Source organism: Bacillus rossius, chromosome 6 (assembly GCF_032445375.1).
Source record: "Bacillus rossius redtenbacheri isolate Brsri chromosome 6, Brsri_v3, whole genome shotgun sequence".
Lineage (NCBI taxonomy): Eukaryota > Metazoa > Arthropoda > Insecta > Phasmatodea > Bacillidae > Bacillus > Bacillus rossius.
The window spans coordinates 18,972,752-18,985,526 of NC_086334.1; the positions used below are offsets into that span (position 1 = coordinate 18,972,752).

At 38.2% G+C, this 12,775-nt stretch overlaps 1 protein-coding gene across 4 annotated transcripts in view; it reads right to left on the reverse strand.

Moving 5' to 3' along the window:
* Window positions 1–12,775, reverse strand: part of LOC134532764 (ABC transporter G family member 20-like) — a 100,799-nt gene that overhangs the window by 67,565 nt on the left and 20,459 nt on the right. The window lies entirely within an intron of this gene.

A 12,775-nucleotide genomic window follows, 5' to 3' on the forward strand; every position in this document is an offset into this window, starting at 1 on the left:
CGTTGTATGGATGAAAATTCTTTCAGAAAAATTTATTAAACCTTATCCGGCCTTTTAGAATCATAAAAATTGTGATCAATTTAAGAGGCCAGGTAAAATGATTTTTTTTTTTTTTTAAGAAATTAAGCAGATATTAGAATAGACTTTAATCCTAAAAAGTTCCAATTCTATATTACATTTCATTCCCCTATTCATACTGCCCAAAAATGTTAAAATTGAAACTTTGTCATTTAATTATGCAAAACGTATGTTTCAGCCACTCAAAAAGTTCGCAAGTTTAACCGTGTAGAACGTAAACATAAAATAATGTCCTGGGACGGGACGTAACCGCCCCCCCCCCCCCTCGCCCCCTTAAGGACTACATCTTTTAACTCATCTCTCTCGCCAGGAAATCAGCGTTATGTTTTCCCACCGCGCTCAAAAGAAATCAGGCCCCGCCATCTTCGAGTTAAAAATAAAATCAACTTAATTTCAATTTTTGGTCTATCCAAATTAATAAAACATGTTCCAAAGATTTCACACTTCATTACAGGGCTCCTGGTGGTCGTAATAGCTAAGTAGTCACTCTCATGCTATAGTAAAACCGCTATAAAGGTTGTTAAATCATATTCGTAACCAGAAAAAAAACATTGATAAATCTTATTTCTTAGCCTCGTTGACAATGAGGCTATTACAGATAGAAACACGCAGTATCACAAATCAGATAAACGAAGGATGGAAGCGTCCCAGCATTTTCTTGGAGTGATTCCGGGTAAAACAACGAAACACAAAGATAAGGATTGAACACGAATGCAGAAATTATAAACATATCGTGAAATTTTATGCAGTTGTTTGAAAATGAAAATAAAAATAACGTAGAGTAATATAAATTAATATGTGAATATTATGTTGTTTAAGAAGTGAATGCCACTTAAATTAAATTAAAATTCTATTTTTTTTTTTTCCTGGCCGATACATATTTTCTTTGTTTAAAGCGTTTTCAAAATGAAATTATCGAGAAAGGTATTTTTGACGTGACAACGTCTAATAAATCGATGAACGCCGGCTGCACGCACGAAATAGGATGACTCATTGTCCCGTTACGCACATTGTCCCGTTACGCTCATTGTACGCTTGCGCCGCATATATCTCTCTTCCATTCGATTGGAACAACCATCGATATAACTTTTTCGAGGCACATTAAACTTGAAACACTCCCATTCGTTTCCTACTTTAACTATCATCGTCCTATCCTTAACAGAATAACACAGATTGGAAGAAGTTAAATAGCAAACATGTATAAACGTTATAGTTAAAATAATCTGTTCGTTAAAGTAATAAACATATTTGAATTAATGAGTGCAAATAAAAGTAAATTTATCAATTAAATCGTAGATTTCATTTCACTCCTTTGTATCCATACAAAAAAGTGATAATTCAATAAAAAAAATTATTCAATTTTATTCATAAAAGTATGCAATATTTCATTAATGTTTTGTTATGACGTTGTCACGTTAAACTAACCGACTTTACAGACAACCAAGTTTTTAATTTTTATTTAGAGGTCCATCATGTGTTCAATATTCACGCCAGCTGGTATCTCGTTGTTAGTCCACTGTGTTCGCCTGTGCTGTTATTGTTTTTGCTGGGACAGAACCAGCGGGCCGCTCCCACACAGGTCAAGTTCGAACCGAGCGTTCCACGGCGCGCGGTCACGAGACGCGAAGAAGGTTCAAGGACGTCGCTAACCTCCTGATTACGACATGCCTCGAAGGTCGTGATTATCCGTCCAACTCATTGTTCATGCATGACGAGTTAATGTCGGTGTTTGGCTGGAGCCGTAGTCAAATCTTCTCTCTCCCCCCTCCTCATCACCCTTCCGAATCTCACTCATCTATTCTCCTTCTCATCCTCATCTTCCTCTTCTATTCTCGTTATATACCTCCTCCCTCACCTCCTTACTCTTCATCATTTCCCTCCTCATCCACCACTTATTCCTCCTCTTCTTCCTCCTCAACCTCATTACCCTCTTCTTGCTGCTCCTCTTCCTCATAATCCTCCTCATCCTCATATTCCTCCTTTTCCTCCTCTCCATCCTCATTTTCCTTCTCATCCCATTCATTCCTCTCATCCTCTTCCTTCTCATCCGTGCGTCACAGTCCTGACGCACAAGCCACCACGGCCATACAGGACCCACTTCACCGCAACTCACGTGATGCTGGCGCGATGAGACGACATCTCACGTGACTATGAAAATGCGGTTTTTATTCGTGCGGCAAAAAAAAAATATTTTCCCACAAGAAACACCTCTGATACGACTACTCAGTTAATAGTTTCAACTACTTCTTAAAATTAAAAAAAAAATGGTTTTAAATTATCAATGTTATAAAAATTAAAAATATTTGAAGAATTCTGACACTAAATAAAGTTTTTTTCTTAAGTTCTTATTTTCCTCTATCCCCCTTATCTTCCTACTCTATATTCTTCTACCTCATCCCCTTTCTCCTCTTACCCTTCCTCCTCATCCCATTCCTCATCATTCTCCTCTTCTTCCTCCTCTTCTACATCCCTTTCCTCATTTTCCTCCTCATCGTTTTTCTCTTCCTCCTCATCCCCTTCCTCCTCATTCTCCTCTTCTTCATCCCTTTCCTCATCATTTTCCTCCTCATCGTCCTTCTCTTCCTCCTCATTCCCATTACCATCTTCTTCCTCATAATCCTACACATCCTCTTCTTCCAGGCATGCTAATAGAGATTTGACAGTTAAATATGTAACACATGCAAAGCCATGTACGTTAATATATTTTTATATAATTCAATGGAAATCACGTGATTTAATTAGTTCAATGTTTTGACAATGTTTGGCATAAATATAAGATGGAAGGACCAACCGGAGCCGGAGGATACTAGACTGCACAGACGGTCGTCGCTCATGAAGAGGCGAATCACGAAGCCGAACAAAACACAAGTGGAGTTACCGGCGGTGACTTCTGGCACTTTTCACCCCCTTTTGACCCCTCCCCTCCTTTTCCTTCTCCTTCAATCACAAACCTGTAGTTGAATCATTGCACCAGGCCAGTAATTTAGTCGAGTGGCGAGTAACTGAGTAAACTCGCCGTGTGTGAGCAGAACTGTTTAGCATAGTGTTTCAGCAGTGAGCTGGATCCAGTAGAATTAACAGTGGACGGACTAGTATCTTCCCTCCCCCCCCCCCCCCCCGCCTCGAACCACACTCACCACTCGCATTTGCTGGAAAGCTATGAACGCCGACGTTTCAGCAGAGTTCGTTAGTGGATTGCGTGTTCGCAGCTCGACAATCGAACATCTGCTACAATACTGGTCTAGCGTGAACCAGCCTTGACGTCTAGACAGCATGGAGGTCATTCGCGTGGAGGTGGGATGAGAATGGATAGGGGCGTGTGTTTTTCACGAAATAACATGATCGCGCTCATTAGACTACAATAAGGCATGGTCACGATAGCGATTGTTTCCTTGAAATTGGTGGACCTGAAAGAGAAGTCATTGCCTTATTTGGCCGAGCCAATTCAGCCTTGGCATCCGACTGGATGGCTATGATTGATACACGGTGCATGTTAGGTAACTTAAATATATATTTAAATAAATATTATAAGCGAAAACATTTTAATGTTATACTTATTTAGGTGATTTATTAAAAAGAAATTTAGAGAGTGGATGTTAACGATGCAAGCGCATCATGCAACGAAATTTTCACAGGATGAAAAAAAGGCCACACACAAAAAAAAACCACATTTGAGAGATTGATATTGAATACTGATCCATAACATTAAAAACATTTATTTATTGTGAATATTAGTGACTTAGTATATAATGACCTAACTGATGAAAAAGCAAACAGACTTCAGAAAGTTAAAAATGTATGCATCCGTTTTATTATTAGTTTAAAAACACAAGACCGTGTTTCTCCTTACTATGGCAAGATTTCGTGGCTAGGACTAGACGAAACACGAAAACTACACAGCCTACTTCTCTTGAAAAACGTTATACATTCAAACTCCCCATCGTATCTAGCTAAAAGATTTCACTTCCTAAATTCCCGTCACAATATCGGCACTTGTTCCGAGAGGTCTTTGTTATTCCTATTCACCACTCCAGTGACTGTTCTAAATCTTTCTCTGGAGCTGCAGTGAGCGCTTGAAATGCACCTGAAAAGCCAATACGCAACAAATGTCACGTTCATCTTTCAGGATGTCTGTTATAAAATACTTCAAGAAACAATAAAATAATGCAAAAGTGGAATAATAAGTGGATGTGATCCTATTTTTATGAGCTTTGTAATAGTGTGTGTGTGTAGGTAGGTTTGTTTATTTAAATTGTTTGTTATAGGTTAAAAAATTTTAATCTTTAAGTTTAACTATGAACCTTTTTTAGTCTCAAATGCTTTTGGCATGAGTTTTATTTAAAATTTTTATTTTTGTTAAATATATATCTGTCATGTGTTTACTACTAAAAAATGTATCAGTAACGATATCAGTAACATGTAGCTTAATATGCGTGAATCATGCTTCATTACTTGTTAGCAATTGTTTTGTTTATTTAGTTTTTATTGTAGTTTGTAAGTAGATTATCATGTTATTGATTATTGTCTTTTATTTAGGTTAGCTTAGTCATGTATGTTTTTTTTTTGTAGTAACTTTACATTAAAATGCATAACATGTCTGGGATTATAAGACAGACGAGGCAGCACACCTTAACTTCGCTATATAAAATAAGTTGATAAATAAATAACTATTGATATTTAGCTGACATCAATTCAATTAACAAAACAAGTAGTTTGTAATTTTTTAAAGTGATTAACGTTGAGCTGCCTTAAAATAAAATTTACAAAAAAGCTATTCATCCTTTTCGTCGATTTTTTTAAAAAATATTTTGACGTGATAACGTCTTATAAATCAATGAACGCCAGCTGCACGCACGAAAAATTGTCACGTTCCTCCTGAGCCAAGCGTGCAAGAACCGGCCAACCACTGTGCGAGAAAATCTTCTATAATATCAAACAGGTTAAGGCGGGCTTTTTAACTAATTGTTCGTGATTATATTTAAAAAAATTATTTAAATTAAATTTGCAAAAACTGTAAATAATATTTGAAAATTAAAAAAGTATGCAATTTTTCATCAATGTTTTCTTATGACGTTATCACGTTAAATTATCGTCCGTAAACAGACTTTACAGACAACCCCCTTTTTTATTTTTAAAAAAAATGCAAGGCCTTTGGCATTGTTCCGGAAATATCTTTAGGTGCTATAATAAAACCTTCCTTTCTGCCACAAATATAACCTTCATAATTCAGCTAGCTTTTTTGCCAGTAAAAAAAATGAAAAAAAAAAAACATTATCAAATAAAATGTGAGTGAGCGGGCTTGTTCCAAAATTTATTTACGTTTAAAATTGCGAGTATGATAGTATGTAGATAGTTTTCATTAAACTTCTCTTCAAGTACTCAAAAAATAAAAAGAGTCATAATTAGCCATGTTTAGCCTCAATTAACAAAAAATAAGTGAACTAGTCTTTCATTACTCGTCAAAGATGTGTAACATATGACGTACCTGGGTAAAAAAAAAAAATATGTGTTCTCGTGTTTTAAGACACTTATACTTAATACGAAACTTGAATACGAAATTTAACACAGAATTATTTAAAATAATACTGAGCGTGCTAAATATATACGCAATTGTGCTTTCAAATATAATTTAGGACACGAATCACACGTAGTTTCCATACCCGCCGCTAGATTATGCTGCCGGAGCAGCTACGTCGACTATCAAGTCATTCGATTAGCAGACCAAGATTTTGAATGTAATGAAACGGCTACGATAAAAGAAGAAAAAAACTTTTAAAAATACTAAACCTCGACTTTAGACTTGATTTTTGACAGGGAATTTTTATTAAACTACTGGCAATCGTAAGTTTTCGTTTGAATTTGTGAACTTTGGTTTGCGCCATCCGCCACAGATGGCAGCAGCATCGTGGTACAACAATTCCGTTCTATGCGAATACCGTTCCATTCACGAAATCACTCCCAGAGATTGATGTTACACGACAAAAAAAAATCGTGAGTTTGCCGGCACGAGCTTCCCAGTTGGTGTCTCATTGTGCTACAAATGGGTGTCACAACACATGCATTCCATGGAAAGCCCCCTTTACGCCTGTTGCGCATGGAACGTGTCTCTCAGCATGCGTTCGTTGCCAAGTGGCCTTCGGCACTTCTCGCGAAGCCAAGGTCGAGGGATCGAATGCCTCTGTGTCGCAACGCGAAAAGCATTATTTCGTGTTGCGTGTGTAGTAGGCGGGTGCTCACATCCGCGCGTTGTTTCCCTGGCGCGAGCGAGGCAGGGTCGGCATGGATCAGCCGAGGGTTGCCTCCGCCGGGTCTCCGGACAGAAGAGATGGGGAAAAAAAAAAAATGTCCGTGAGAAGTCCACGAGCGACAGAAGTGAAACTTCGTGCATATTATATTATTAAATATAGGAAATATAATTAGCTGAGGTCGCAGATAATATATATATATATACTTGAAAATATACAAAAATAAATGGCTTAGATACATTTAAAAAAAAACATTTAATAGATGATAATTCAGAGAATTTTAACTAAGACTTAATCCTTGAAACCCTGAACAGGCATACACTGCAGTTTAGAAGGAAAGTTTCTGATACTGTTTTTGTAATAAATCGGTTTATAAATGTTTACCACAGCACTGAAATATTAAACAAAATTGGTCTTAAGAGTTCCTTCGTTCAATCAAAGAACAATGCGACCCTTTCGAACGTATCACACAAAAAATGAGCTATCAAAACGGTGGACTGATAATTCCAAAGGGCCAAAATCTCAATGAAAGACATTTTGAATTCTTAATTTTCTTGCAGTTAAGATCACTTCTGATGTAAATAATGTATTATTGTTACTTCATTGATAATAATTAATTTAAAATTGACAAATTTAGTTGTTATAATTTTTTTTAAATGTATTTTGTCATGTGTTTATGTTTGTGTTGTCCCATTTTTATTTGTTGTGTTTATAATTGTGTTTTGTGTATGTTGTTGTTATTTTTTATGTAATATTTGTTAAGTGCCCACCTGTTAAAGGCTTTGACTGTTGGTAGGCACTCAAATAATAATAATAATAATAATAATAATAAATATATATGCAAGATGCAAGTATGCGAGCGCTAAATTATGCTATAGCGCAAGTATGCACGTTTGAAAGTATTCAAGAATGCTAGTATGCAAACGTGCAAATATGCAAGTGTGCAAGAATGCTGAGTGATTTATACCTCTCCCCTGCCGTCTCATCGTCTACCGGTTCCCCCACCATGCACCTAACTATTCCCCTCATGCGATCGGAATTTTCGTAACGCTCGAAAATTGCAGCCTCCTCAGCGAAGATGTTTCACTTCAAAAAAAAACGTGAGCGAGAATCTCAGTACTCTCGCCAGTGATGTGTAAACATCTCATCTCGGTAACGAGCCAAACTCGTATGTTCACATACTGTTCATGTTTGCAAATACACTTGTAATACGAAACTCGGACACGAAATTTAACGTACGTAGAATTCTTTAAGATAATCCCGAGCGAGATAAATAAACCGATGGATAAAATAGTCATTTATCAAATACCATTTCTGGATGCGAATCACACAAACTTGCTGCGTCCTCCGCTCGAAATTCGCTGCCTGAATCATGAACGTTCTTTGTCACCATCAAACGCAGACCGCGCAATCAGCATCACAAAACAACAGGAAATTTTTAAACTATTATAAACGACTCTGATAAAACCCCGGCCTTGGATCTGATTTTCGACATGAAATTTTATCAAAATTCTGCCCAACTTGTTTAAAATCACTTAACAGTTAATACTACAAATTTATTTTCCACACATGTTTCTATCGAATTACTAAAATATTAACCTAAAACATTTTAAAACACATATTATAACACTAAGTATATGTTTGTATATTTGTTTTTGCTGAAACGACTGAAATACGTTTGTAAAACCTTCCTACAAACAAACTTTAAACCTTAACCTTATTGAGCTGGTTCAACAAAACTATTTTTATATTATTAGATCATATGGTTTTTGAAGAAGTAAAAAAATATATTCCACTGATGGAATTTTAACTACACCCTTGAGGTCAACAGTGTTTTACCACTGTATGGTTTATAATAATAATAATAATAATAATAATAATAATAATGCCAGTTTCTTGGGTATTTTAAAATTTAAGGTTACTTTTTACTATGACTATTTTAGTTTACCAAATATATTTCAGGGTAGTTTCACTATCATAAAGTTTCATTTGGCAGACCAAACGTTTGATATGAACCCTAATGTTTACGAAAGTGACTATATACGGGTTTATGTTACTACACGTGGGACCGCAATCTTTGGGACACATTTGTGTTCATCGAAATTACTCCTACCAAACGCGTATACCGAGAGCTAAGATGTTTAAACATAAAAAAAAAGTGCTCGTAGAAGCGAACATTCGGACTAATAGCACGCCCCTGGACACCTTAAACTCAATTTTAAATTATTTAAAATTGTGTTATTTCTTTTTTTTTTTTTTTTTTAAAAAAAACAGACAACTATTCTTTATAATAGGCGCACGTCGGCCCTGGTGGTTCAGAGCTGCCTTCCTCCGTAGCGACGGCTTTCAGTTCTGAGTTCGAGTCCCGGGCGAAGCAAAAAAAAAATCTACTGCGTTCGTTTGTGCTGTGGTCGCTGTTTTGTCCATAATGCCTGTTTAGGTTCATCCTGGGTGTACCTGTTTGACATCAGCTGATCATGCTTGTTATCTGTGTTCATGTTTTCATTTGCGTTCTTGAAAAAAAAAATTCCATGACGAACTATGCAAAACTGCAACTGCTTATGTCCAACAAAATGGTATTACATCAAAATTCCCGATTGCACGAAGCATTTATTCAAGAGCTGGACCTATTGAAAATTACGCAAACCACATGCAACATCGCTGTCCGTCGAAAGCTCTCTCGCGACGGAGATTGTCTGCCGCGGCCGGCGTCGGGTCGCGGCCTTGGGACGTCGGGTGTGATCCGGCCTCGCCCGAGGGGAGGGGGGAAGCGAGCGTCCACACGACCGACGCACGACGAGGCGAGTATCGCGTCGTCACGCCCCACGCGACAGCAGCGGGGCGCCGCTTGTAGCGATAGTGTCGCGCAGCGCCTTCGACCTCGGGAAGCCTAAGATGTACATCAAGTTCTGTCCCTGCCCGAACACGCCCGAATACTCACCTTCGGCCAACCTCGGGTCTATTTATACGTATTTATATTTCTCCAACTGGAAAAGCGGACCACGAGTCCAAGTGCCCAACCCCCGCATGGTAGACTCTTTTCTACTCTGTCCAACACTTCACCCAGACCATCATCTGTCTCCTGTAAATTCCTACACGTAATGCATGCCAATTTGCATCCCGCATGAATGTGCCCAGCGTTTTCCCTGTGTCTATGCAGGTTTTACCTGGGCCCAACCTATCTCTAGTTATAGTCTAGATTTAAGAGTGAGGGGGAGTTAGTCATGGCGCCAATCGCTGCCATGACTGGCCAATCCCCTCCTAGCACATGATGCATGCGACCCTCTCCTTGCATGGCTAATCCCAGCATGACTAGGCGTATAGGCTTCGGCCTGAGACGCACCTATGTCCCTCCCTAACCCGGACCCCTCTAAAATACACTTAGTTTTAGTTAGGTTAGGAAAAAAAAATTATATTTCTCTGTTCATTTTAATGTAGCCATACTAACCTAACTAACCGTCCGTAGTGTTTTTTTAAAGTGTTTTAATGTAGCTAACCTAACCGACCACTTTTAATATTTGAATTCATTTTTCCTGCGCAAAAAAAAAAAAAACAAATCCCGAAGTTGGGCCGAAGGTGAATTGTTCGGGTGTAATCGGGAATGGCAGAACTTTACGTGCATCTTAGGTCTGCCTCCGACCTCGGCGGGCGGCACAGAACAAGGAAGGGTACAGAAGTGCGACTCTTGCGCTGGAAACTGAAACCATGTTCTGTGCGACACGTGGCGCTATCTGTCGCGTGGGCCCGTAACTACTAGCAAAAAAAAAATACTCGGGTGGGAGGTTCAAATCCGAAGTTTTTTTTTTTTTTTTTTTTTTGCAAACCGAATCTAGTAGCCCATGCCAAAAAAAATATTTATACAGTATGTATACAAACACTGATGATTTTGATGATGGCTGGACCCTTCCAACGGCACTGGTTCTTGGAGGCCTGCTTTGTTGATGATGGGTGACGAGATATATTTATGATTATGCTGTCTGATGGCGTGGAAATTCAAGATGTCGGCGTGTGGATCCCGGGGATTCCATGTCTTTGATCCCGCAGTGCAGGTATACATCGCCATTCCCCTTGTTGGGTTTATAATGTTACTTTAACTACTTGGCGACACGACTAATCGCTTGGCAACAGAAATGTAAACTGTGCGAGAAGCAACGCTGTATTGTAACTGACTGTGCATCTCGCCGGGAATCGAGCCCGATCACATCTGCGGGAGGCGAGGTCTTAGCAGAGCGCGCAGCCGAGGTGTGGGCTCTGCTCTGCTCTGCTCTGCTCTGCTCTGCTCTGCTCTGCTCTGCTCTGCTCCGCTGGTTGCCTAGCCACGATCTCGGGGGCCGAGGGCACACAAGAGTTATGTGACCGACCAAAGTAAAGTTGAACCTAAGTAAAGCAATGATGATGTTATTTAGTATTGCAACTGATCTAAGTCAAGTGTGAAGTTTTTCGTAAGATTTTTCTATATAAATAAAAAAAAAAGTAAATGTTCGTTCGTTCCAAATCTTAAATCTCCCAAAGTTCTTTACCGATTGCTTTGAAATTTTGACACAATGTTGCATTCAAATACGCGCGTGTGTTTATATACCTCTATTCAACCTGTGACGGGTAAAAATATAGATAAAATATAGATACGTAAAAACATAGATTTTTAATATTTCCATTACCATAAAGTAACATATATAGAAATACAGAGACGAATAAAGATAAAGGTAGATATATACATTTAGAGTTGTATATATATATATACATAGAGAGATAGAGAATTAGAGATATAGAGAGATGCATTCTATATGTGTACCTAATTCAAACAAATTGCAAAAACAATTGATTGAGAATTGCCACGCATGCCGGGCGTTGGCTAGTATTTTATATTTGTTTTCCCAATTCATACCTAATTATATCTTGTAAAGAAAAATAATAGAAAATCACTTGGACTTTCAGTTAGTTATCATGACATCGCCAAACCAATTATAATAAGAGTTTAAAGTATAATTCGTGATTTTATAAAACACATCGTTTTAAAACAAATTTTTTGGTTTAATGTACCAAAGGCTACTACTATCACGGCATAGGTAATTGAATTTTTAAGGGAATGTTCACGTGGTAAAGGTTTATCGTACAAAGAACCATATATCTTCATCTTCAATCAATGAGTCGAAGTAAATTGTTAGTTGTAATACGACGTTGTTGCCGTAAGCAGTCTGAAGGTTTCAGTTATACCCAAGCATCGAGCTTTCTAGACGTCTTTCCCCGCCAGCGCTGTGTAATTTGTGCTCCACGTAGCTAAATTATTACTCTCTCGTTGCTTTATCTTGCAATGTGCACACGCTAACTACATCCGCGATGACAGTGGCGTTCAGTGAACACGAAGAAGGTGCATGGTTCGCTCCCTCCGTTTAATAAAACTCCAAGTTGATATTCAAGCGTCAAATAATTTATATCCAAAGTTAAGTTTTTTTTTTGTGCCTGCCTCTGCTGATTCGCTACGGTGAGAATTCTTCATTTTCAAGACTGTCCAATTATCATATTCATTTGAGAACATTTTATTTGCGCAATGATACTGGACGAATTTAGCTATCGTTGCTGCAATACAATGGTTTCAGTAAAGATAGTCCAATCTAACGCTTACTAAAGCCGTGGCCACCATTTTATGGATATTCAATCGCTAGTATCGCAACATATACCTACACGTTCATTTGGAAAGCTATAGAAATTAGATACGTGCTTAATCTCATTAAAAAAAAGAGCAAATGGCGCTCTACAAGTAATTCAAGGTTATTTCAACAATATCACCTCGTGTGCTAAAAAAAATTATTTTATAAAAAATAACTTAGTTTTTTAGTGCGTGGTTTAAATCCGACTGAAAAAAGGTTTTACCCACAGCATTTGACCGGTGAGAGAAGTGAAGGCGAAGTTGTTCACAAGCTGGAAAAAACTATTATGGCTACGATAAAATGTAACCAACAATATTCTTCGGTGCTGTAAACATTAGGGAGCCAGTGTCGTCCTGTCCTTGAGGAACAATGGCACAACCTTTCCTCGACAGTCAAGTGGAGACTTATTTGCTTTTTGTTCACGGTTATGACGCAATAACCACACGTCTCAAGTTGCCGTCACTTCTTTAAGCATGGTGGCTTTGTGACTGTAACACGCCAAGAGTGAGAGAGACTGCGGAGGTGTTTTTAGTGTACACTGACGAGCTGAAAGTGCTTGTTAACTCAACAAAAAAAAAAATACGCGCGAAAAGTGACCGGGTAGTGTGGAGAACGAGGCAGGTGCGAAAACAATCTACAAACATTACGAATTCTACAAACAACATTAAAAACGTGGCTAGGAAACGAGAAATAAGGTGTGCTATTCAATGGTACTTCACTCTGCAGTAAACATTTTACTCATAATCGACCATACAATTCATAGTTAGCATATTTTCTTCCCCCAGGTGGGTCGGAACGACAGGT